The sequence below is a fragment of the Bactrocera tryoni genome, chromosome 4 (genome assembly GCF_016617805.1).
Source record: "Bactrocera tryoni isolate S06 chromosome 4, CSIRO_BtryS06_freeze2, whole genome shotgun sequence".
Taxonomy (NCBI): Eukaryota; Metazoa; Arthropoda; class Insecta; order Diptera; family Tephritidae; genus Bactrocera; species Bactrocera tryoni.
Genome location: NC_052502.1, coordinates 8,802,176 through 8,828,514, shown reverse-complemented (window position 1 = coordinate 8,828,514; position 26,339 = coordinate 8,802,176). Strand labels below are relative to the sequence as shown.

At 35.3% G+C, this 26,339-nt stretch overlaps 2 protein-coding genes across 7 annotated transcripts in view; one reads left to right on the top strand and one right to left on the bottom strand.

Annotated features, from left to right (window-relative positions):
- LOC120775196 (glutamine-dependent NAD(+) synthetase) overlaps nucleotides 1–26,339 on the top strand; it is a 182,319-nt gene that overhangs the window by 132,724 nt on the left and 23,256 nt on the right. The window contains exon 3 of the mRNA XM_040105258.1: nucleotides 13,406–13,915. The gene's annotated coding sequence lies outside the window, so the exon portion shown is untranslated. The remainder of the gene's footprint in view (nucleotides 1–13,405; nucleotides 13,916–26,339) is intronic.
- The window catches only part of LOC120775195 (cytosolic carboxypeptidase Nna1), a 166,686-nt gene that overhangs the window by 132,165 nt on the left and 8,182 nt on the right, over nucleotides 1–26,339 (bottom strand). The window lies entirely within an intron of this gene.

Below are 26,339 nucleotides of genomic sequence, written 5' to 3'. Positions count from 1 at the left end.
ATACATTGAGACATACAAGTACCCGGAAATTGTAAATAAAACGCAAAATATTTAATTACTCATAAATATTATTTTGCCACCTACAAAGTAATTCCCACAAGATGTAATACACTTATGCCAACGATTTTTTCATTTCCCAAAATATTTTCCATAAGCACTTTTTAGGATGGCCTTCAGCTCATTGAGTGAACTTTGTTTTATTTCTTCGATCGACAAAAAATGGATTCCCCGAAGCAGCAATTTCTGTTTGAGGAACAAGGAATAATCTTGGTGCATTATCATTATGTAAAATCGATGAATAGTGCTTCCACAATTCTGGCCGTTTTCGACGGATGTTTTCACGAAAACGCCTCAATACACCTTTTGACCGCTCCTTCATTCGGAACAAAATCATGATGCACCCACGAACATCGTAAAAACCAATGAGCATCACGTTGATTTTTGAGCGGCTTCGGAGTAGTTTTTTTGGTTTCGGCTCGTTTTTTTCTCTCCATTCCGATGATTTTTCACTTCTTTGCATGTCAAACCTATAAACCCATGTCTCATCGGCAGTTATAATGTGCTCCATGAATGTGGGATCCAAGCCGCACGATCAAGCATGTCTAAAGAGACCAATTTACGGTACTCTCTTTGAAAAAAATTCAGCTTTATCGGGACGAGTCGAGCAAGAACACGATTCATACCCAAATATAGTATCTAAAAATTTATTTATTTATTTTTTTATAATAATTCATATAACAAAAAGAGTTTTTTATATAAATACATAAACGCAGCACTGGCTACGAGGCCTTCAGCCGCCTTGTAATTATAACTAGATGCAAAATTCTATTTGCTAAGGGTTAGTAAAGATGTAAGTTGCTTAAATATATTTTAACAAATCGTTGGTTTTTAAGAATCTATATACAATCATCACGTTTTTTTCTGATGGTTCACTTAGTAGTTTTATGAGATCAATGTTGCCAGAGTTGTGGGCTGTTGGGTGAAGCATCGGACAGAGTGTGAGTAAGTGTTTGACAGAAGCGGTGTCATCGCAAAGGGGGCAAATGGATGGGCTTTTACCCGATAGTAGGTGGGCGTGTGTTATGATAGTGTGTCCAATCCTTAATCGAGTATATGTCTTCATTGCGCTAGTTGGAACTGTTGACGAGTAGATTATTCGATTTCTGGCTGGGTTTATGACCGCGTAGTGATGTTTAAATGTTTTCCATTCGCTTGCGTTTTTTTGATGCCTTTTGTGCTTAATAAGGTTAGAAATGTCTTGCTTGGTTGAGACGTAGTATGTTAAGGCAGGAGTTCTGGCTACAAAGTGGTTGCCTGTAATACCAGCATGGCCAGGGATCCACATTACTTGGATTTTCTGAGGGACACCAATGACCGCGTCTCTGATAACTTCTATTATGGGATTGCGATTGGAAGGAGACGTTATTGCAGACATACACGATTTGCTGTCGGTACAGATGAGGAACTTTCCTTTCGTCTTTTTTGCGTGATTAACTGCATGAAGAATACCAGCTCCTTCAGCGGTAAATACAGAGCTCGTTGAGGGGAGAAGCCAATTGCAAATAATTTCTCCTGTGGCAGTGACAACTGCTAACGAAGTGGAATCGATGGACTTGGAGTTACAAGTTTCTACATATTTACAGTGAGCATTAAAGTTATAATTAGAGTCAAAAATTAATCCTAGTATTTTCAGCTGTGTTTTACATTCGATGTTAGTTTGGTTGTGGGTAAGTGAAATACCGTTGCAATTTTGCTTCCTACATACATGAAGGATATGTGTTTTGTCTAAGGAAAGTGAAGCGGACTCGCTAGAGATGTCGAGCTCTTTTGACATCTCTCTACCACTTGCCTAATGATTTTCAAGCACCATATCTTTCACTTTTTTAATATTTTCATCAGTTGAAGAGATCGAAGGTCGTCCTGAACGCGGCATGTCTTCAACGATCTCTCGACCGTCCGTGAAGGCTTTGTGCCACTTGTAAGCTTGTGTTTTTGAAACCTCTTATAACATTCCCAACGATTCCGCACATTGCAACGCACAACTGAGGTGTACCTACTTCAACAGCTGCTGTAAACAAACTGGTTTGATACGTCGCACTTATATTTGACATACATATTAATTAAGGACAGTCCTACCAACTTAACAATAATATAGTTCAATATTCGCAATATTAATGACTGGACGATAATATTTTTTTTTTGGAAGCAAAATCATCGAACTTTTTCTAATTGAAAGCATTACGATCCTAATAACTTATTTGTCCTCATAATCTCATTCGATTTAAAATTTTATTCGTCACAAATTTTTATAGAACAATTTAAATACCAATATGGAACATATACCAAAGGATAAATTCTCCACACTACAGCAAAATCACACACCTAAGTATCGTTACTTTAAAAACAGATTCATTAAAAACATTTCGAAAATTCATTGCCACTACAAAAATCACAAGAAGTCCGTCTGTCTGGCGCAAATCACACGTTCGAACGATTACTGTAAAATGAATGCAACAAACACACACACAAAAAGACCAACACTCACACAGAGCAAACAAATAAATTCACATTAGAGTCAATGAAAAGGCGACGGCCCCCGAAAGCGTTTGCCAAAGCCTCAAATGGTAATAAATTCTCGCTTAATTGCAGTTCATAATTTTCATTTAGTGAAAGTAACGGAGATTCACACAAAATCATCCACCCACCTAAACGTGACCACACACCAGCCACTTGCATATGTATGTAAGCAAGCGACAAAAAATACACACAGCGTTGGAAAGGAAAACATTTAAGCAAAAAAAAAAGAAAACAAAAACAGAAACAGAAAAACAGCGAGCAAAATAACAATAACAATAAAATTGGTGATCGCAATAAAAGGTGGCATGTGCTAAGCGTCAATGGCTGTACGTCCGTCCGTACGGCTGGGTGGTGGGTGGCAAGTGCATAGCACTGCTACATACGTGTACATAGATATATATATGTATATATGTATATACATACATATATACATACATATACATATATATGTATGTATAGATATATGTACATGTACATATGTATAAGCGTGTGTTTGTATTCATGTGTTGTTGGCTGTGCGTGGGAAAGCAGCAACAAAAGCATTGACCTTGTGTGTTCACACAAAATTGCTCGCCTCTGTCGCTGCCACCGCAATTATTATTGCCTTCTGGTTTGTTTTGTCATTGCAGTTGTTGCTGTTTTTTTTACCACAGCGCAAATCAAAACAAAGCAAAAACCTCGCTAATGGTCAAGTTGAGAAGCAAAAAATGATGGGTTTTTTTGCTCGTTGCAATTTTTAATGCGAATTTTTTTGAGCTTTTAATGCGCGTGCAATTTTCAGAGAGCTTTTTCAGTAGTCGCAAGCGCTCTCCTCTTCTCCTACTCAATTTGCCTTAATCTCTCCCGGCCTGCGCTCATTTGTCGCGTTGCAAAAGCGCTTTTACTCACACAACTGTACAGGTAACGCATGAGTTTCGCTTCTGTCGGCACACAGCGCTGCAGTTTGCTTTCTCCTTTGACAATGCGCTCTCTCTCCTTTGACATTGTGCTCTCAAATCAATTTTCATTGCTGCAGTTTGTTTATTTTCTTTGAACTCATTCATTATATCGTTGCGTTTAATTGTTATGTGAGTATTTGTAATTAAATTGTTTAAATTTTTATACACTCTCCCTCATTCCTTCACATTCCTTGCCCTCAAGTACATATTTTCGTATCCATGCAAATTTGTGGCACTGGGGCAGTGGTGCCGATGTTATGTCTTTGCCAGCTTGGCATTGAACGGAGCTTTACTCAACAAGTTGTTGTTACTGCAGTTCGGAATCTCAACGATGAAGCTACTCAGTTCCTCTGGGTCTGACAAAACGAGGAGATAGGTCGCTTAGATATTATAAAATTAAAGTTTTATATTTAACATTTTTTCATATTAAAAAAAATTTATACGGCTTTCAACTCTGATCAGAGATATGTACCCTTTCTTTATCTATATCCAGTGGAAATATTTTTTTTTTTAATATATTTAGTTTGGTACCAATATTCTTATATTTCTTTAATTTTATCAATTTAGTTGAACACAAATTTTAAGCAGGTGGCAACTTTTCTTAAGGGCCTGTATATCTTTTAAACGGCTTTTGTAGTTCAATCATATTGAAATATTACTTTTATCTTATCGATTTCGTTATGTAAAAAGTATCATAAAAGGGTGGCAACTCTTCTAAAACAAAAAAATAATCACAAACGTAATTCAATTTGATTTCAGTTTTCTTTAATATTTTTTGCATTAACAATTTAATTGAACAAAACTTTAAAACAGATGGCAACTTTTCTCAAATTTTCTTTTAAACTTTAAATCTTTTTATTGTCATGGGTATGCCATACCTCTTGCAATATTTCTTTCATAATTTAAATTTTATTGAATAAAAAATTTAACAGGTGGCAACGCTTTTAAAAAAAATTTTAATCATGAATCGATTTGATACCAGTATTTTTATATTTCTTTTTTTTTCATCAAGAACAAACATTTCAAACAGGTGGCAACTTTTCTCAAAATTGTTTTAAACTTTAAACCTTTTTATTATATTGACATACCCAATCATCATTCCAATAATTCATTTATTATTGAAATTTCATTGAAAAAAATTTAACAGGTGGCAACTCTTTTTAAAAATTGTTAATCAATTTTTATGTTATAATTAATCAATATTTACATTCCTTTACTTTATCAATTTAATTGAAAAATAATTTGAAACAGGTGGTAACATAACTCAGAGGGACTAAAATTGTATATACTTAAATTCGAGAATGTTACATAATCTTTTTCATTTTGCTAACTTTAAAATTTCATATGTTCAAATTTTATGTTTAAACACACTATGTCATAAGTATTGATGGGTAAATCAAAACAGTTATTTTATGCAGTTTGAGGTTTGATAATTTTAAAAGTGGTTATGGGGTTCAATTTATTGACTCATGTCCTTCTACATATAATATATGTCCATGCCATTATGCATGGAACTCGATTTCTTTTGCAAAGCCAGCACGGGCACGCTTGTAGAAGTCCAGACGCTGAATCCAATTTTCAACGGTTTTCAAGCATAAATCGGCCGATACTGCTGCAATTTCACTTTCGATATTCGTACGAAGTTTATCAATCGTCGCTGGCTTGTTAGCAAAGACCATAGACTTGATGTAGCCCCACAGGAAATAGTCGAACGGCATCAAATCGTACGACCAAGGCGGCCAATTGGCTGGACCAATTCGTGATATAACACGTTCACAAAACTTGGATTTCAATAAATCGATTCTGACATTCGGTGTGTGGCTTGTGGCGCCGTTTTGTTGGAACCACATATTGTCCAAGTCCATATAATTCAATTCGAGCCAAAAATATTCGGTTATCATTGAGCCATATCGATTCCCATTCACAGTAACGTTCCGGTCTTGATCATCACGGAAGAAGTACGGTCCAATGACGCCGCTGCCATAAACTGCACCAAACCGTAATGTTTTCGGGATGCTGTGGTGACTCATGGAGTATGTGTGTATTGCTGTCTGACCAATAACGCATATTTTGCTTATTGACGAAGCCATTCAGCCAGAAATGAGCCTCATCGTTGAAGATGATTTTTCGATGAAATTCCGGATCATTTTCAAGTTATTGCTCAGCCCAATTCACGAACATACGACGATTCTGGTAGTCAAGCGAGATCTTGTCGCAAACTTCGCCACAACGACGTCACAGAGGTGCCCAACGCTTGAGAACGACGTGTGAGAAACTGATTTGAGTCTACTACTACGGGCAATTCTTTATCTCACTGCCACGGGAACATTTTGTACTGTGCCTGTGGATTCAAGTTTTCTACTAGACGCTCACTTGTTGATCTGAAAGAACGATTATGATTAAGGGGGTATTCAAAACTGGTTCGACCGGAACTAATCGAACAAAAGACTTTACGCGAAACTTTAAACGCGTTTTTCTCAAAACTGACTTTTTCGGATACCCACAATTTCTCAGGTTCTAATTGACCGATTTACTTTTGTATAGAGTCTTCTTTATAGGCTTGTCTATGGTTGGAACTAGTCCCATTCCCAAATTTTTATTTTTATTATTTTTTAAAAATTCGAAATAGTCAGAAAAAGTGATCCAAAAAAACTTTTTTTTTTTGAGGCAGACGCCAATTTGTGAAAAAAATTTTTTTACACTTTTCCGTAGTTCCGGCCATTGCAACATTATTCTAGATTAATCATCTTTTTTTTTGGTTTCAGATAACTAGGAGGGTTGAAATCATGGGTATGGTCACGTGGAAATTTTTAGAGACCCCCCACTTCGTCAGCTCATAATTTTTGAAATTATTGACTTTTTTTAGTTTTTAATTTTTTCTGTACTCTTCTAAAATTAACAAATAACTAATAAAAAAATGGATAGTAAAGATATTAATTGCCTTTTTTTTAAGAGACTTTAAAAATTACCTGAAGTTCATGCTTCTAGACCAGAATACCCCTTAAAGTTTAGGCCACTGACTCCGAATTTCGGTATTAAATTTTAATAATTTTCACTCGTTGTTGGATCGTATATCTTTCCACGTTGCAATGGCAAACCTTACTGAATAGAAATGCGAAAAGAGCGGGAAACATATCGCGTCGTTTGCTGTGCTTATCGGTCTACTTGAGTAGCGTCCCTATTGAAAAACCCTTTACATTACAACGGGTTAATTGTTGGATGTAGCCAAAAAACGAAAAATCGCGTATGCAAGAAATATTCCACAGATCTTTTGAACCACTTTTGCTAAGAGACTATGGGTCCAAAACCGGTTTCAAGCCAGTTCTTTAGGCTTCGTAGTGAAATCTCTCAAAGACTTGAATTGTTAACGGATTGTTTACATAACATTATTTACTCAGGGTACTGCACAAATTAAAGTTTAACGGCGATAAAAAGCAGTTCAGTGGTAGCCAAATGGTTTCACAGTGCCTGAACGATGTGCGATGGCATTCCATCTTAATGAGAGAACAAAAGCAGTAAAAGTAAAAAAAACAAAAGTAATTGTTGTTTGAAGAATTATACTTTTATTTTGATATTTTCTCTCAGATTTAGTTAAATGCACTATTTACTGTTATAAATTTAGCTTTTAAAATATTAAGAATTTATGTGAAAATACCAGAAAACAACCACAAATTGTGTGAAGAGCACTTTAATTTTGAGTAATAGCTCGGCCAATGCAAAAATATTTGTTCACTGCAACAATTATATTATTTTCCCACAAAATAGTTTCGAAGAAAATTTCGTTTATTTAAATTTATTGTAAAATAAATGCACTCAAATGTTTGGCGATAAATTATTTCCTGCGGAGCATTTGCCAAAAAATTGACCAAATGCAAGATTTTATTTATGATTTACAAACATACAAGCGTTGCAACTATTAAAATTGTAAGCAAATATTTTGCAGCGGTAAATAAACCGCAATTATACACACACACGCACACATGCAGGCAAATGCAAGTTAGAAATGCACAGCAAGCGAGTGGCGGCAATTGCCGAAATTCCCGATAAAATTCATATACATCAAAAATAAATTTCAAATCGCACTTATCGCCGCATTTCTTCCGCCTGTCACTACAAGCAACAAAAACAAAAGCAAACAACAGCAGCATTTAATGTTGCACATTTTAGTGCCGAGTTTCACACACACTTGCATAGAGCTTTTTTACATTATATTATTATATAATTTGTAGTAGCGTGTGTGTGCTGGTGGCAACCCCAAGCGAGGCTTTCTGGCTCTCGGTTCACTTATTTGTCAGCTGCTTTTCATTGCCAACAATTTTCCCATGCAGGCATAAAATTTTAATTAATCGTGCACGAAAATGTGCGGTGGCAACATGACAAAGCGGCAATAACGGCACAGCGCTTCATATGTGTGCATGTGTGTGAGTGTGCGTTCATGTAACAGCGCAGTGGCAACAGTTGTCGCCGGGGAATAGCAAGCAGCCGCAACAATATTAATATTGCAGAGCGTTTGCAGCTGGCGGCGAGCAAATAAAGCCAGACAAAATTTTGATTTCACTGATTTTTATTTTATTTATTTTTGTTGCTGTTGTTTGTGCCGTTCGTTGTTATGCAATTAATCTATTGTGGCCAGCACTTTTGTAGCGCCTTTATTGCAGTTGTCATAATAATTAAATTTTATGTTTGCAACTATATCAAAAATCATATATTCTCACAAAATGCGCATATAACTGTTAATAACTGCGTTGGCACCTGATGTTGCAGTTGTTGCGGCAGCAATTATTATTATTCTCTGTGCTAACACAGATGACCACTTCAGTGCGCACAAGCAAAAACACATATTTGCTACCCGAAAGCACCTGAAAGGGAGATATTTGTACAGTATTCGGGGAGCTCATGCAGTTGGCTTGCTAAAAGCTGGCAACCTTATTGTAAAATATGTCTCAATTAAAAAATTGTTTTTGATATGTTCCGAAACGTTTTGAGAAATGTCTTATGATGGCCGTATTTTTTTTTAGTTGACATTTTTTCAATAAGTGGCAACTCTATTTCAATAATACATATATTCAAAAAATTAAAATGTTTGATATACATACGTTCCGTAACTGTTTAAGACTTGTTTTATAGTGGGCGTAGTTTTCTTTTATTGACATTTTTTCAATAAGTGGCAACTCTATTTCAAACATACATATGTTCAAAAAAATAAAAATGTTTGATATATGTACATACGTTCCGTAACTGTTTAAGACTTGTTTTATAATGGGCGTAGTTTTCTTTTATTGACATTTTTTCAATAAGTGGCAACTCTATTTAAAAAAAAATGTTCATATACGTTCCGAAACGCTTAGAGAAATGTCTAATGAAGAACGTATTTTTATTTAGCTGATATTTTTCAATAAGTGGCAACCCATTTCAAAAATACATTTAATATAAAAAAACTAAAATTTTTCATATGCATTTCAAAACCTTTTGAGAAATGTCTTATGATGTACATATATTTATTTAGTTTACATTTTTTCAATAATTGGCAACACTATTTCAAAAATATATTCAAAATAAAAAAAATAAAATTTTTTAATATACGTTCCGAAAAATTTTAAGAAGTGTTGTCCTGAACGCTGTGTCAATGAGTTCAAGGCTAGTATCATCGCTATCTGAGTGGGTGATCACTTCTCTGAAGGAGGCTGCACTCTGGAGCTGTAAATCTACTGCTACCTTAGTGGCTGCAACCTCTGGAAAACACTGTAATAGTCAGGAAGTCTGAAGTTGGAGTTGATAGAGAGCTTCTGGCAGTAAACCCCTCTACCAACCGCCAGAGTACCGTTGGGCGAATCCACGGTCCAAGTGATCCGGTATGAAGTCAAAGTGTGTGAGCATATTCGAGTGTTCAGACACGGGTTCTTTTACAAGCCCAGATTCTCTGAGTCTGATAGCAACTTTCGGAGCCATACACAAAGCAATATGTGCAAGTTGGAGTTAAGTGCTATGGTTGGTATCAGCACCAGCCATGCTGATGACCTCCGCCCGTCGAACGCTTTCGAGTTTCTTTGAAAGTTTCACGACTCTAGAATTTTTCTTCACACGTTTTGAAGATTGACATTTTCGACAGCTGGCAACTCTGTGCAAAAATGTCTTTCTACTAAAGCCTACCAAACTACTGTCTTTTAAAGCCAAGTCATTGAAACGAAATTCCTTTAAAAATTTGATGCACCGCAACAAGTTTTCAAAATGTGGCAAGCATACATCGCACGAAAAACCCGTTATTTTCAAGCGCTGCCCTAAAGCGCTTCACGTTTGCCGCCAACTTAACAGCCATTTTTCCAATTACCCTCGAACGGATTAAACATTTTGCATTTTTTTATGTTTGTTTTTGTTTTTGCTTTTTGTGGAAGTGATTTACACGCTCGATTGGCTTTATTTATCCACCTGCTGATCAACACGCCACGCGCACACACACGCAAGCACGCAAATTTACACACATATTGGACCTCAAAGCACTCTATGCATGTATGCATGTAAGTGGATGTGTGCGGTGCGGAGATGTGGTTGTATTCTGTTTTCACGCAGCGCATTTATTTACCGCTGCAAATTTATTTAATTTATTTTTTAATCAGCACTCTGCGAAAAAGAGGATTAAGCACCCTTTGCCATATTTACACTGTCACACAACATTTAATGCATGTTTATATAAATTCCTTTAAAGTCACTGGTTCATATGTGGATCTCCTTTTAAATGTAGTAAAGGTAATACAATTTTAGAATTAAATTAAATATTTTTTTTTTTAATAAAAAGCACATTTCTCCAGTGACAATTAGGAAGGAAATATGGGTCTTATACTTCTTAATCATGTGCCTGCCTTTCTTCAAAAATATACAACCACACTCTACTATATATCAAAATACATATAACTTGCGCTTTTACCTACTTAACTTCCTTTAACCCCAAAAAACAACAAATGTACTGCACTCGTTCCTTGGATTTCATTGTGAAATCGATTGCACCATGGTTGCAAGAGCCCGCTTCGAGTACGCAAGTAATTTGATCCAATTTGCTAATTACCACAAATGCTGCCAATGAAGTTCTGCAAATGATACTTGAGGCATTAGCAGCAAACATTTCGTTGACATTAGCAATAATAACAAACTAATTAGGAGACAAGGCGCAACAAATTGGCAGTCAGAAGGTACACAATCTTCCATACATACATACACATACATACATATATGTATGTGTGCATACATTAATGATTTTGCATATACATACATATATTAGTAATGATGGCAGTTGTATTTCGATGGCCATTTGATATACAAAAATGCTTTATTCAAGAAATACTTATGTGCCACTGAATACAGTGGTTGTGGTAAAAATTAATTTTGGAAAAAGAATTTTTCGAATTTCGAACATTTTATGTATTTTTGCTGTAGTCTACTTTTCTGACTTTATTTTACATTTTCAACTTTTTCCAAAATAAAACTGCACAGTTTAGTTTTAGGATACCCCAATACATTGAGAGATCCTTTGAAGATAAAAAAGCTTGATGAAGTTAACACTATCAGTCTCTAATAACTTGTCGCAACAGCGTATTTTGTAACAGTTTTGTTCGTGTAATGGTTGTTTGTACAACTTATATTATCTAAAGCAAGCCTCGATAGTTATAATCTTTGCAGACAGCTCGAAATTTTTTACAGCATTTTAATTATTTAAAATAGCGCCTGCACCCGAATATAGCTCTTTCTTACTTGCTTAAGGATATGATTGATTTTTGTAGGTTTTTCAAATCCTACTTCTAACTGCTTAGTTTGAAGTCGAAAATCGTCACAAGAAGTTGCGTAAATAATTGTCTGTAACTCCTGCGTTTTGAACCCAATTTTACGAATAACGCTGAATTGTTTGATCAGAAGCCCCAACGAAAAGTTTTTTCGCTTCCAAGGTGAATCGTTTCGAAATATGCCGTAAACTTAACAAATTAAAATACTACAAATAAGTTTAAAATTTCAAAACTTTTTCCTGCAAAAAAGTAGTAATTTCAATCCTTCTTAGTAAACTCAAACCGTCCTAGCTAAAGTGAAACTCCAAAAATCACTATTTTTGACATACATAATAGTTTTTAGAAGAACACCCCAAAAATTTTCTTCACAATTTTAATTTCAAGAAGACAAAATTTTCGAAACAGTTTTGATCATTTTCCACACGAAGTTTAGAATGATATTTTAAGGCATATTTTGTATTTGTGAAGGATATTATTGCTTCAGTGCAAGAGAAGTTAACTTGTTTTCCGGTTTTCAGTAGTCAAACCCAACCAGAAGTGAGAAAATCAAGTCATATCAACTCTTAATTTTATTCCTATGAAAATACATATAAAAGATTATGCTCTGAAAGAATTTTGAAGTAATTTGGACTAATTTACCGAAGCTATGTAGAAAAATTTCAATTGAAATTAAGTTGGAAAAAATAACACTCGGTACCAAACGTACTATGTATGAGCAAAAAATAGTAAGACTTTGTTCATAATTTTAAAGTCTCTTATTTTATACTTCAAAACCAATGTCGTCCCACTCAAAGTAGTCTCCCTTGGCCACAATACACTTGTGCCAACGTCCTATCCTCGAAACCGTTGTTAAATTCATATTCCGATTCACGTTTAATGTCTTCAATTGACTCAAGCCTGTTTCCCTGAAGCGGCCGTTTGAGCTTGATGAGTAGCCAGAAGCCACACGGAGCTAAATCAAGCGAATACGGCGGTTGCGGCATTGGTTGAAAATTTAACGAAAAACTCACTGATTCTTCATCAATGCGGTAAGCAACGGTGCTCTATCGTCATGCAAAAATCAAAAATTCCTGGTTGACAATTTGGCCGGTTGGAAGGAATTCGGAGTGCACCATACCTCAATTATCGAAGAAAACTGTCAACATAACCTCGATTTTTGACCTGCTTTAGTGTATTTTTCGGCATCACCAGTTGCAATACGTTGCATGACTTTTCCAACTTTCTGAGCGTTTCGCCACCAGAAATTTGATTCCGCATACAAAATTTAATGAGACTTCTTTGTTGAATAATTTTACTCTTCATAAAAATCGTCGAATGCACTATATGTTCTTCAAAAAGACAAGCGTATACTAAACTCTAATGATTATTTTGATGGAAATTTTTCCACAGATGTCATTAACACTCACAACAACCCAGAAAAAAAATATTTGAACGAATGCCTGCTCGTGTAAAGTTTCATTTAAAAAAGTCTTACTATTTTTTCCCCCGAGTAGTATAACAAACATAATCAGTTATTGTCGAAATCTATTTAATAATTTTTTTAACTAAGTTGATAATATCATTTGGGATTTAAGAGAATATCGGTGAAAATTCTGTACAAATTCGGTTTTTTTTTTCTTTCAGTAATCGCTTTAAGACTTCAAAACTTTAATTCAGCGGACTTAGAAAAAACTACTTTATAACTAAAATGACTATAGTAACTTTTTTGTGTATATTCAGTCCTACTAATTCAAAGTACTCCTGAAAATCTTGGGAACAATTTTTTCAATCTACATGACTATACTTCATAAATGAGTGAATTACGACAGCCAGGTCCACATATCTTCCAAATTCACTACTACCATTGATTACTAATTTACCACAAAAGCAAAAGCTAATGAAACCTCCATCAAATGAACTACGCATAACAACAAATAAAATCACGCACTTTTTCATACAAACAAAAAACATACTTCCGGCCAACAGTTAACCATTTCCTTTATCCCTAACTGTAATTCGACTCTAACGGGGTGATAATCCACTGTTCTGTTGTTTCGCACACTTTTATTTTTTAGTCAAAACAAATCCTCACTGAATGACAAATTCCTTAACGTTATCAAATCTCTTGATCCATTACAGCGCAACTACAACGACAACAACAAGGCAAAGTGGTGAATGTATGACTGCAGCAACAACAACAACAACAGAATCTTAATAGGAAAACAAATAGAAGAACAACGCAAAACAAATAGTGAAAACAGCAAAAACAACGATCCTTCCAATACCAACTAGCTGGCGAATAACGAAACTGCAACAACAACTACAAACAAACATAGAAAAAGTACAACGCTAAAAGCAACAGCAACAGCAACAACAACATAGCAACGCAACAATCGCACAACGACAAGTCAATTGCAAGGACTTCCTACGAAAACAAAAAAGCAACTACAACAACAAAAACAAAAAACAACAACAACAAAGAAATAAGAACAAATCAAATTACAACAAACAAAACGTGAAACAACAGTCGCTGCAGTATTACAACAACACGGATGCGAAAGGGAAACAGCAACACAACTTGCAGCTAATAGAGGCAGCAACGGCCAAGAAACGAAAGCAGTGAAGGGAGACACACACACACACTCTCAAGTAAGTTCGCCAGTTCACCAGAAACAAGTTGCCTGTTTGTTTTCTACAAATTTTCGCTTTTCGCCAAATCCCACTCAAGTGCGCAGGAAAAGCTCATAAGCGAGCATTGAACACATAACGGATTGCCATAATGATTTCCCGAGGGCAAAGCGCCTCGAAAGTTTCTACACCAAAGTAGGTACGAACAAAGTGAGAGTTTTACCGTTATGCACGGTGGTGTTGGTGAGGTGGCAGGTATTGTAGGTTATCGGATTACTGCATCAAAAGTGCGACGGATCAGTGCAACAGCGCCATGGCTTTATAGAAACCAATCGTTGTGTGTATGCATAACCTTTTAGCTTTTCCTCATAAAGCCCAATAGACCAGTAGCGGCATTTCGAACAATAAATTCCGCACTTTTTCAGTGAATATTGAAATACTGCGCATAAGCTTTATTGCATCGCTCGCTGACCGTTCTCCCTTGCCTCGCCCGCGCCGCCGCATGAAATTCAATTTTATCGTCGCTGCTTTCTGCTTACTTCCAGTCGCTTTGCTGCATAGCCATTTGCGTAACGGTCGAAAAAAAGGAAAAAAAGCAAAGCATTTATAATTTCCTGCGCTCATTGACTTGACTTGAGTTGAGTTGTGAGCTGTTATCCAAAGTTCAAATACCCGTCAGCGGTTTATGCAAACTTTCAAGTTGACTCTGCTCAGTTTGGTGTTCAAACTCTGAACTATTGCTTTGAGATCATAACTTTTTTGTTGGTGTTGTTCTTTGCGCGGATTTTGTCGTTTTTCTTTGCAGTTTGCTTAATTTCACGCCAAGCAAGGAAGGAAGAAAGTTTCGATAATTTCTTTACAAGTATTTTGTTAGAGTAAATTATACATTTGTTTAAGAATTTGCAATAAAGAAGACTTACTTTTGAATGCATATCTTCTACTAGGATATACATACATACTCATGAAATACTTAAATAGTTTATGTGAATACATATCATACGATTAGTAGTATCGTGGTTCGTACCCATTATGATAGAAAAGTAAATTTGTATTCATTGAAAGCAATGAAAATGTTAGTCTAGATTGGGCTAGGTTGGGTCGTGCGGCTGATCCTCTCAAAAACGGTAAAGCAGGACCACGTTTAGACAGCTGTGAAAGCTGATCCTTTGTTTCCCAAAACTCCAGGATTTGGAACACCAGAAAGACCAGAAGCTGAAACACTTCGAGCTTATCACGAATTTTTAAACAGGCTAATATCAATCCCAGCCGTAATGGTGGTCAGGTTAGCCGAAGGTGTGTTTATGGAGATGTTTCACCCTCAAAAGGCAAAAGCAGGACAGTTAAGAAGAAAGTGCCTAGGTGATTCCAATTTGCCTACCTCGATATAACTTTGACATTTGCATCCGACAAGACTTGTAGGCTCATCGCAGTTTAATCAGATTTCCCATACAATTCTTATATGGCGAATGCATTGCTTTAGTGTCTTCATTGATTTATTTTCAGAACCTCAATGGACTCAAACCACATATATTAGAGTGAATATTTCGATGTTCTTCTAAAGAAAAAAATCAAATACTTTGCTAAAAACCTACCGGCGACTCGTTTCAAACCCAAAATTTCATCCAAATTCTTCTTTGATATTCTCTGCTACAATTTAGTAATTTTGCTCTGCTTGTATTTTGTACACGCTCTCTCTGAACATAGGTACTATCTTCCTTAAATGCTCTATGACATTAAAATCTTTGTATTTTCGTCAGAGTAGACTTCACAAAAATCTTTGTTTAATAATAAGAAATATATCTCAGTTGAAATTAATAGGAATATCAATTCAAGAAAACTTTTACCGATTTCTCAATTTAAATGGATCAATGATGTATAATTTTATCTAACTTGAGACAGATTTCTTTAGAAATAATACCATTCGAAGTTAACTTACGCATCCGTGCTATCCTATATCGAAACATTACATTCAGCAGTAAACACTACTTGTTGCAGTGCAAAAAAACTACAACAACAGCAACAACAAGCGGCTCAGACCACTAAAACAAAACGAATTTCTTTCCGTTTGAAATTGGTTTGAGTTCTTTAAGCCTTCTATAGATTTCATAACACCGAGTCATTTACCTTATGTGCCCTCGGTAAATTGGGGCACATACTTACATTGGTAAGTAAATGTACGATAGTGAACAAAAAATTGTTTCAATGCAGTTTTGTATTGTTCTATGTTTTGAGAAAAAGTTTACAATTGACCATACGTCCACTCTGCTAGATATATTTCATATAATGTGTCTTGCATTAGAGAACTTTGAAGTTTGAAGGCATTGATAGAACTCGAAGGACTGTCATGAAAAGCAATTTTCGAAACAAACAAAAAGTAAGGATTGTGTTTGCATTGAGATATAAAATGAAGTCCAAACACAATTCGATTATTAAAACATGAGATAATTCTAAAGTTCTTCGGGCATTAATTGGGAAATTTAAAATTCGTCCAATCAATTCGTCCAAAGGACTTTATTTTGATCGATTTTTTGTATATGGCGTATATAAATTATAGTGCTTCGATATTGGTGGTTCCGACAAATGAGCAGCTTCTTGATGACATAAAACGTTTCCAAAATTTCCGAATCTCAAAAAAAGAGGGACCAGTTCACATACATACTGACAGACAGGCAGATAGACGGACGGATATGGCTAATTCAACTCAGATCGTCACGCCGATCATTTACCATATATATGTTTCTTCTGCGTTACCTTTTGGGTATTACAAACATCGAGGCAAACTTAATATACGCTGCTCCTTGGTGACCCAAAGAATCGTTTTAAAGGCCTCATTCATACTAGAGTCCACATTTAGAAACCTTATTAAGATATTACAAGGGTTTTCTCAAACAAAAAACGGTCAATTTTCAGAAAAAATTTTCACATAAAATACTAAATATTTTAGTCAAACTTTTTATTACTCAAAAGATATGTACATATTATAGGAAAATTTTGTGAAATTTTCAAAGAAAAATATTCTAAAATCGGCCATTGCGACGTGATTTCTGGCCGTCTCTCGATAAAAGGTGTCTCCGTGTTGATAGCAGAACTTCTTACAGAACCAAAAACGAAAAATAATACGAAAAATTACGTGTTTTACTTAAGAACATTGATTAGATACTGGATTAAGGAAAAACAAATAAGTGATAATTGGACTTTTGGAAGATGTGTTTGCACAAAATTCAAAAAATGTTGTAAACCTGAGTAAAATTTCATTGAAATCAGTTAAGTAGTTGACGAGAAATCTTGACAACCGACTTTGAAGACACAGTTTCAAGGAAAATGCGCTTAAAGTTGTGAGTGTCGAGCTGAGCTCGAGCACGCAACTAGCTATCTCTCCAAAACTACTACCCGTATCTACTTGAGAATTAAGACAATATTCTAGAGATGTTATCGAATTAAATAAGCCAAAAAAAAAATAATAAAAAAAAGTATTTTTTGCAGCCGTGAAACCCATGTAACCCCTTAAAGGTCAGTCTCAGAAGAGGCATAATCGAATTTGCAATATCCATTGGTATAAAAAATCATATATACATGTTACTCACAAAAAAGTCTGGTTTTTGAATCCAATATCATAAATTGAAATAAATTTTCTAACAAACAACACATTTTCATGCAAACTGTTACCTCCAGCATTGACCGGCGACAGCGCACAAGTGGGAAAGAGCTGCGCTTGTAGAAACTGCACACGACCGCCCAAGCCGAACTCCATTTTTGCGCGGCGATACCAAATGCAATTTATTGAATAATGTATTAACAGCTGTCATTTATTTACATTTCACCAGAACAAGTCTTTAGAGGGAAGCAGGTGATGGTGACTTTTAAAGAAATTGCTCACACAAAGAGACTTCGCGTAAAATTTTATTATATTATTTTAATTGTTTTTGTACAGTGTGAATAATACGTTTTTCAACACGAACTTTCGCAACGTAACGGTACCTCACACGTACAACATAGCTGCCAAATACTTGGTCGCCACACACTGCTCGCTTCTCTGCTATAAATTTGTACTTTGTTCACATGGCTTCAAACACGAACCGGGACACGTAAAATCGCTTTGACTTGCACTTTAAAATTTACGCGATTTTAACTTTTATTTCCTGCAGTGACTTTGCAGTTCGGGATTGTTATTGCTGTTACGTATACCGCGCCTTCATTTGCCCGCATTCCGCCATCATTTTTATATCACTTTTTATTTCTAAAATACATTTGAGCTCTAGTTGTACTGCTGGCAATTGATGAATTCCTGTGCTTTTCTTTACGGTACATTCATTATTTATTTGCCTTAAATTACAAGCTCATTCAGTACTTTTTGTTTGTTTTCATTTCAACTTCTTTATTTTTTCTCGTTTTCATTTGCTTCTTACAGCAGTCTTATTGCGCTGCTGCCAGTCTTTTAAAAGTCGCTGAAATTTGACAAATTCGAGCCACTAAGAAAAAAAGAAGGCTCACACTCATATTGACTTTTAAATTTGATTTATTTGCCAATTTCTTTGACTTGCGCGGCAGTTCGTTAGTTCACTGAAGGCGAAGAAGCAGCCGTGAACTTGCACAGCGTAATTCAGAATTCTTCAAGTGGAAAGCATTTCGTAGTTGCGAAATTTGTGTGCTGTGAAAATAACGGGAAACACATTTTTATAGTAAGGATTTTTTCAGCTTATCTGCCACTCAAAGCATTTCAATGATTTTTGGCGCACCCGTGCGTATAAGTAACCTCAGCGCACATATTAAAATTATTATTTTTTTATTTTTTCCTTCACAAAAATAGCTGTTTTCACTCAATTAGCGGAAATTTATGCATAACCGTTAAGTGTGAATCACTACAGGCACTTCACTCACACACACACACTCACATATACACACGTTTTAGCTACTTTTTTCCTGCCAAATTACATAACTGCCGCGCGTTTTGGCAACTTTTCTGATACTTTCTGCGAACTATTGCATATTTTCCAACATCAAATAGTTTGCGCAACTTTTTTTCAACAAACTCCGTTCGCGACTGACGAAATTCCGCCGAAAAACATGCACGAAAAATGCACGCACACAGGCACGGCACACTCAAACAAAACAAAAATTTGCGATTAAAATAAGGCAACAACAAAAGTTAGACGAAAAACAGTTACTTTTATACGAAAAACCAAATACTGCTGTGTGTGTGCGTGTGTTGGAGTGAGGAAACCCCTGCATTTTTGCATTTGAATTTCCATAGGCGCATTTGCCAACTTGTAACGGGACAAAAATGGTGAAAACCACGGAGAAAAAAAAACAGAAAATAAAAGCAAAAACAACAACAAAAGACAAAATGCCGACAAACATGCCAACAAAGCAAGAAACCACGAATTCCTTGGAAACCATGCAAATAGAGTGAAGGCGCCCAAATCGCTTGACAACAACTACGCGCAACAACAAGTGCAAGCGACAAGTCGGTAGACTGCAAACAACAGACGGATGGAGAGACAGGCAGACATCAGTTACTTTTGACGTGCCGCTTAGTTAGACAGTCGCTTCGTTAAACAGGTGACGTTTATGAAGGAGGAGTGGGTGATGCCTTCACGCAGCAAGCAAAGCAGCAAAGAAAGCCGCTCGCCGCACAGAAACGCATTCGATATTCTAATTTCCATTTGTTATTTCATTAATTGATTGATGTTCGCGTTGATTGCGAATACCTTTTTGATTTTTGGCGAAACTAGTACTCTCCTGTGCATATTTACGCATAGCCCTACAAGGCATAGCATGGCAGCGCATACTATTGTTTATAAATAGCGCTTGCGTTAACAATCTATAAATATTTCATGATGGTAAAATATGACAAAAACATGACAACGAATTGACTGCCAAATTGGATTTTTAATCGGAGCGGCAATCAGCGTAAGTGCTGAGGAAATAACTTTTATTTGCCATGGATTTTACTTTACACAATTTACTAGTGTATACAATATTATGTATATATTTGAGGTTAGTAGGGAGTGGGAAATAATAAAAAACAGATTTGTATGGTTATAGTTTTGGTTATGCTTCGATTGACCTAGTTTTTAGGATACAGATTGGGGCTTTACATATATTTTTGTGGTTTGCTAAAAGATAGTGTAACTTAATTTATTACTATGAGCAAAAAATATTAAGATTTTTTTCATAATTTTAAAATTTTAATCCAAAACCTATGTCGTCCCTATCGAAGTATTCCTCCTTGGCACCAATACAACGTGTTTACAAATCTTCGAAACAGTTAATAAAGGCTCAATTTCCAGAATAGCCTTCAATGCGCGTAGCGATTCTAGCTTAATGCCGTCAATTGACTCAAAACGGGTTTCTCGGAGCGGTCGTTTAAGTGTACTGAATGGCCAGAAGTCACAAGGAGGTAAATCAGGCGAATACGGCGATTGTAGCACGACATTGGTTGCAAATTTGGCTAAAAATTCACGGACAATCAATGCAGTTTGAGACGGTGCATTATTGTGGTGCAAAAATCAAGACTTTTCGGTCCATAATTCCGGCTTCCTTTTACGATTAGCTTCGCGCAAACAATGCAATTGATCGTCTATTTCAATTTCAGATCCAAGACTCATTGCCAGTAGTAATACGTTTCATGACATCCTGGTAGTCGAAAGGCATTGTTTCACAGAAGTTAACACGACGCTGTTTTTCAAAAAAAATTTTATGATTTTGAACGAATTATGCTTTCACTTTTTAGAACCAAATGATCTCTCAAAATGGTTTTCACTAATCCTTCCGATATCTCAACAATGCCAGTAAGATATCTGACTGTTAATCGTCGATTCTAAAGCACCAAGTCCTTTATTTTTTTGACAAGTTGATCATCAGTTGATGTTGGTGGCCGTCCTGGTTATGGACGTTTTGATTAAGCAAAAATACTTGCATGCGACAAAAAATTATCATCGAATCTCGCGCGAAATTTAAATTAAAAAGTCTTACTATTTTTTGCCCACAGTTATATGTATATATAACTGTATATACCATTGTTCAAATATTTTGAAGATGCGCTGGAACGCTATTGTCTTTGTGCACCATTTTCATTAGATATTATTCATTTGAGGCGTAAAAACATTTTCTTTCTCAAATATAGTAAATTGAACTTTGGGAATTTGTCTCCGTTATTTTAACATGAAGAAAGCCGAAAGTCATCGTATTTTAGTGGAACTTTATAGTATGGACCAAAAGTGGTTTGGACGATTTAAATGCGGTGATTTTTGCTTGGAAATATTACTACATAAAAATTGTTGCTAAACGCGGAAAGAGCTTGCAGAATATTTGAAAGCTATTTATGCAGCCGTCTCAAAACGTTTAAAACCAGATGGATACATCCAAAAGCAAGGAAATTGAGAGCCATATGAATTGAAACCAAGAGACGTTGAAAGAGCACTTTGAAGGTCAGAAAAGCTACTTGAATGCTATAAAGTCGCTTTTATAACGAATTGCAGCTGATGATGTTAATAGACCCATCATGATAACCCTAAAAGCAAAAGGTCATACGTGAAACTCGCCCCACCAGCCAGAGAAATGGCAAAGCCGAAAATCTATAACGTCTAAGTAATGCTCTGTATGTGGTGGGATCAGAAGGATGTGTTGTATTATAAGCTTCTAGAACTGTGTGAAACCGTCAATGACACTACTGACAGCAAGCCATCAAATAGAAGGGTGTGATTGCCGAAAGACTCCCGAAATTTACAACTAGACACGAGACAATATTTTTTAATTATGACAACTCGGACTCATGCTGCAAGACCTGTAAAAGCTGTAAAATTTTGCCTCAGACCGTGCCGTGAACTAGACCCTTCTGACTACGATTTATTCCGGCTAATGCAGAACACCCTCACGGGAATACGGTTCACATCAGAAGAGTGTAACAAAAATTGGCTTGATTCAAGCCGGCGCAGTTTTTTTTGATGGAATCCACACATTACCAGATAAATGGAAAAATGTTACTAGCTTTAGAGACGCAATATGCACTTTGAATAATACCACTGGGCATGAATTTCTTAAATAAATCTTCAAAGTTTGGAGAAAACTGAACTGAACTAAACTGAATATAGTTATAGGAATACGATTTGTTATATTATAAAAATTCCTCAAACTAAATTGTTCGTCTTTGTTGTCTGTCATTCATACAGGCTATTAAGCTTTGAAAGTATTGAAGATCTTAAAAACATACTTGAGTTCACTTGATGCTAAGAATCTTTTGGCGATCATTATTCGCCTAGTCAACTACCTAAAGAAGACGATGAAAAAGAACGCGTTATAAGGCTTTAGATTATGATACTGAGTGCTTCCATTTTTTACTTTCACTCACTGTTGACAAGTATTCCAAAATGCAAGAACCTATGTTGGTATGTCCTCTGGTAAAATCGTCGAATTATTTTTGTTAAATCTAAACTAATCACTAGACCCTTGGCGATGTTTACCCGCAAGTGTCAATTTACAGTTTCCAACATATGTTTGCTAAAGTTATCGATAATTTCACTCAACTCTTCTTTTACAAATAGCTCCTTTAAAGTTATATATATTAACATTAGAGAATACCCTCGGAAATATAAACTTTTTTGATCGAATTTTCTAACATCAACTTCAAATAGTTCACTAAATTTGGTCACGGTTAGAAATAGCGCTTAGAGGTCCAAGTTAAAAATGGGTCAAACCACGTCAATTGATCCCTGAAAATTTCGTAAATCACCGATTTTGAAAATTAGTAGTTCGATAGGTGAGAGACCAGATGCATACCCCGTGATATAAAAATTTCCTCAAAATATTTCGTCAGAATATTTCCTTAAAATTATTATCTCATAAACTTCTAAAGATAAATCGATGAAATTTTGTGAACTCAAATAAAAATGTTCGTACTTTATTATAGATATGATTCTATAATTACCATATTTGTTCAACGGTGGTGTCGTCGATGAAAGAAGTGAGACAGAAAAATTTGCTTTTAAGATATTTTGGGACCACCCTTATATATGCATATCTTTAAAAGTGAGACGAAAACTAGGACGTGATATACATAGGTATGTATGTGTAACTAAGCAGTTACCTGCTTTATAACCCTCTTAAATAAACACACGGTAGATCTTTCTGTGCTACCTGAGGATATAAATGGCACGTATTTTAATTGTTCTAGAAGCTTTTTACATTATACTCGTTATTTGTATAATGAAATGCGTATTTCTTAAGCAGCTATTAAAAATTCAGCAGAAATACTTTTGCTAAATAAACATGCAAGTGATTTTATTACATGCAAAAATGTTAGGGGGAGCCTAGTGATGCAGGGAAATTACGAATTATGGTATTTAGGCTCTTTAAATTTCTATTTTCATATTTTTGATATATGTACATACATATATTAGGGTGGACTTAACGTTAACAACAATCATTCACTTTTATGGATAAACTAGCTTACAAATTGTATTTTATTAAATATCTGTTGGCATGTATTAGGGTAAACTTAAAAGTGGCAAAAATACATTTTATATGAAAAATACTCATGCAAATTTTAATGCAAATTAATGGAAAAATTTTTTTTTAAATTTATAATTTTTATGGAGCACCCTAATACTTTTCACATGTATAACTCTAAAATAATTAAGGCCAGTATTTTGTAATTTAATTTAAAAAAAAATATTGTTATGATCCACCCTAATGTTAACCTTCGCATAATCAAATTAAGTACACGTATAACGCTAAAATACAAGCTAAGATCAGTATTTTGTAATTTAAATTTAATTAAAAAAAAAATTAACGACCCACCCTAATGTCATCCTCTGCATATAAAAACTAAGTGCAAGCCAAAAGATGAAAAATTGCTTTCACCGACGTGATTTTTGCACAAAATTTATTTTCACAAATTTGCTATACGCCGACAAAATGATAAACATGTTGCATGTAAAAATTACCGCTAAATAAATGGATTTCACCAAGCGAAAACTATACGGCATACAATAATATTTATATGAGGAAAAAACAACAACAAAGACAGGTAAATTTTTTGATCGCACTTTAAAAGAGACCTCACAAACGTTTCTAAGCAAGTGAATTGCATATCTACATACATATGTACATACGTACATATTATATCTACAAACATACCGTTGTAAGTATTTAAAGACGCGGCCGCTTAAAATTGCTCACCTTGACCATCAAAATGTGCGCTCATTATTTTTATTTCTCGCTATTTTAAATTTTTGCTTTCAAAATAAATTAGCTGTACATTTTAAGGTGGGAAATTCGTTCGGTACAATCGTGCAACGAACGCGAGACACCTGTTCGCACAATTTCAATCTCAATTCACGAAGGCATAAAATATGGCTATGAAACAAATAGATATGGATGGCGACAGCTGAAACTAAAATTGAAAGAGCGCGTTTAAAGGTGATGGCCATTTTCGTTTCTGGGATTTTCTTTGCACACAGAAATATGGACATTTTAGTTACACAAATTCTTGAAAAAAATATAAACAAAATTGCTTCACCAGGAATGGCGTCGAAGATCTCAATAATAAATTATTTTTACAAGTTTATCTGACACGTCCGCATTTAAGCATTTTAAGCATCGAAATATGACAATTTTGAGTAATTTCAAAAGTTTGACAGCTGTCACCTCACAAGTACTTGAATTAATATTTTACATAAATTTTTAATGCAGCGATTTTTTTTTCACTTGTAGCTCATTATTTTGCATTTTCATGTTTTATTTCAGCCTCACATTCGCGCATGATTTTTTAATTTATTTGCTTCGCACTTTCATGCCATTAAATTGTCATTGCGTTGCTTCTGCTCGTGTGTCTTCTCATGCACTTGCCACTTGTCTCCCCTCAGAGTACACATTGCTCTTTGTGATGCTCAATTAATTCATTCACTTTTGTAATATGAAGCTGTCATTGAAAGTGACACTGTGTATGCTTTGCGGATTAAGTACTTACAGACAATTTCAATGTAAATGTTGTCATATACACAAACATAAGTATCGCATATATAATATTTTATGTTAACTGAATGCGGGAATCTTGTACAAATATTACATTTGAATGAGTTTGGAATTTCGAAGACGCGAAATGCTTACTTGATTACTGTATATATATATATAAATTCATATGTACATACAATATGTACTCTGCATGATGGTTTACTTATGAGATATTGAAGTACTTTATAAAATGGTTCTCTGAAATGCAGCAGTGAATCAATAGATGCAGAATTCTGTCATGTTGACAGTCCTTGGACGGATAAAATTCCGGATAGGTTTTGGTTACGTAGACCCGACCGTCGTAACCCACTTTGTACTGAGCTTTCTCAAATCCAAATATTCGTGAATGTTATCATTCACACGTTCAGTGTTATCTTTAGAGTGCCTGTCTATGAGTGTGATCTGTTAACCAGTTTCTTTACAGCAGCTGCTTAAGACGGTACACCTCAGTAGTTCGTTGCGATTTTTACAATGGATAAAAATATCAAACAAAGAATTTGTCTTAAATTTTGTATTTCTAACCAAATTCAGTTTTATCAAAAACACAAACTTGCGAGTAGTACAAAGCCTTCAATGACGGTCGAGAGATCGACCTCTTCAGCTGATGAAAATATTAGAAATATTGAAAATCGTCAGGCAAGTGTTTGAGAGATGGCAAGGGAGCCCGTGCGAATGATTTTGGTGGATATTTTGGCGTTCTTAATTTAATTTGATTGTAAAAACAGTACTGTACAGTAACAGTACTTTTTCAACATGGTTGATCGTGAAAATTTCTATCCTACATTCATAGAGAGCATTATACCTGCCGATGAGGCATAGGTTTATGAGTTTAACATACAAACAAGTCAACAATCATCGGAATGGAGAAAAAAAAACGAGCCGAAGCCAAAAAAAAACAATCTTAACTTCTCAGAAATCAAAGTGGACCTCATTGTTTTTCGATAATCGTGGTTTGGTGCATCATGAATTTGTTCCAGAGGGACAGCCGGTCAATAAAAAGTTCTATTTGGCCGTATTGAGGCGTTTGCGTGAGACCATCCGACGAAAACGGCCGGAATTGTGGAAAAATAATTCAAGAATTTTGTAGGATGACAATGCACCATCCCATCGAGCCTCGATTGTGACCGAATTTAAAGCCAAAAACGCAATGAATACCATCGATCAACCTTCGTATTTATCAGATTTGGCTTCACGTGATTTTGCCTTATTCCTCAAACTGAAATTGCCGCTCCGTGTAACCCATTGTTAGTCGAAGAAATAAAATAAAATCCGCTGAAGGAGCTGAAGGCCATCCCAAAAAGTGCTTATGAAAAAGGTTTCGAGGACTGGAAAAATCGTTGGCATAAGTGTATTACATCTGATGGGGATTACTTTGAAGGCGGCAAAATAAATATTGATGAATAATTAAATACATTGAGTTTTATATACAATT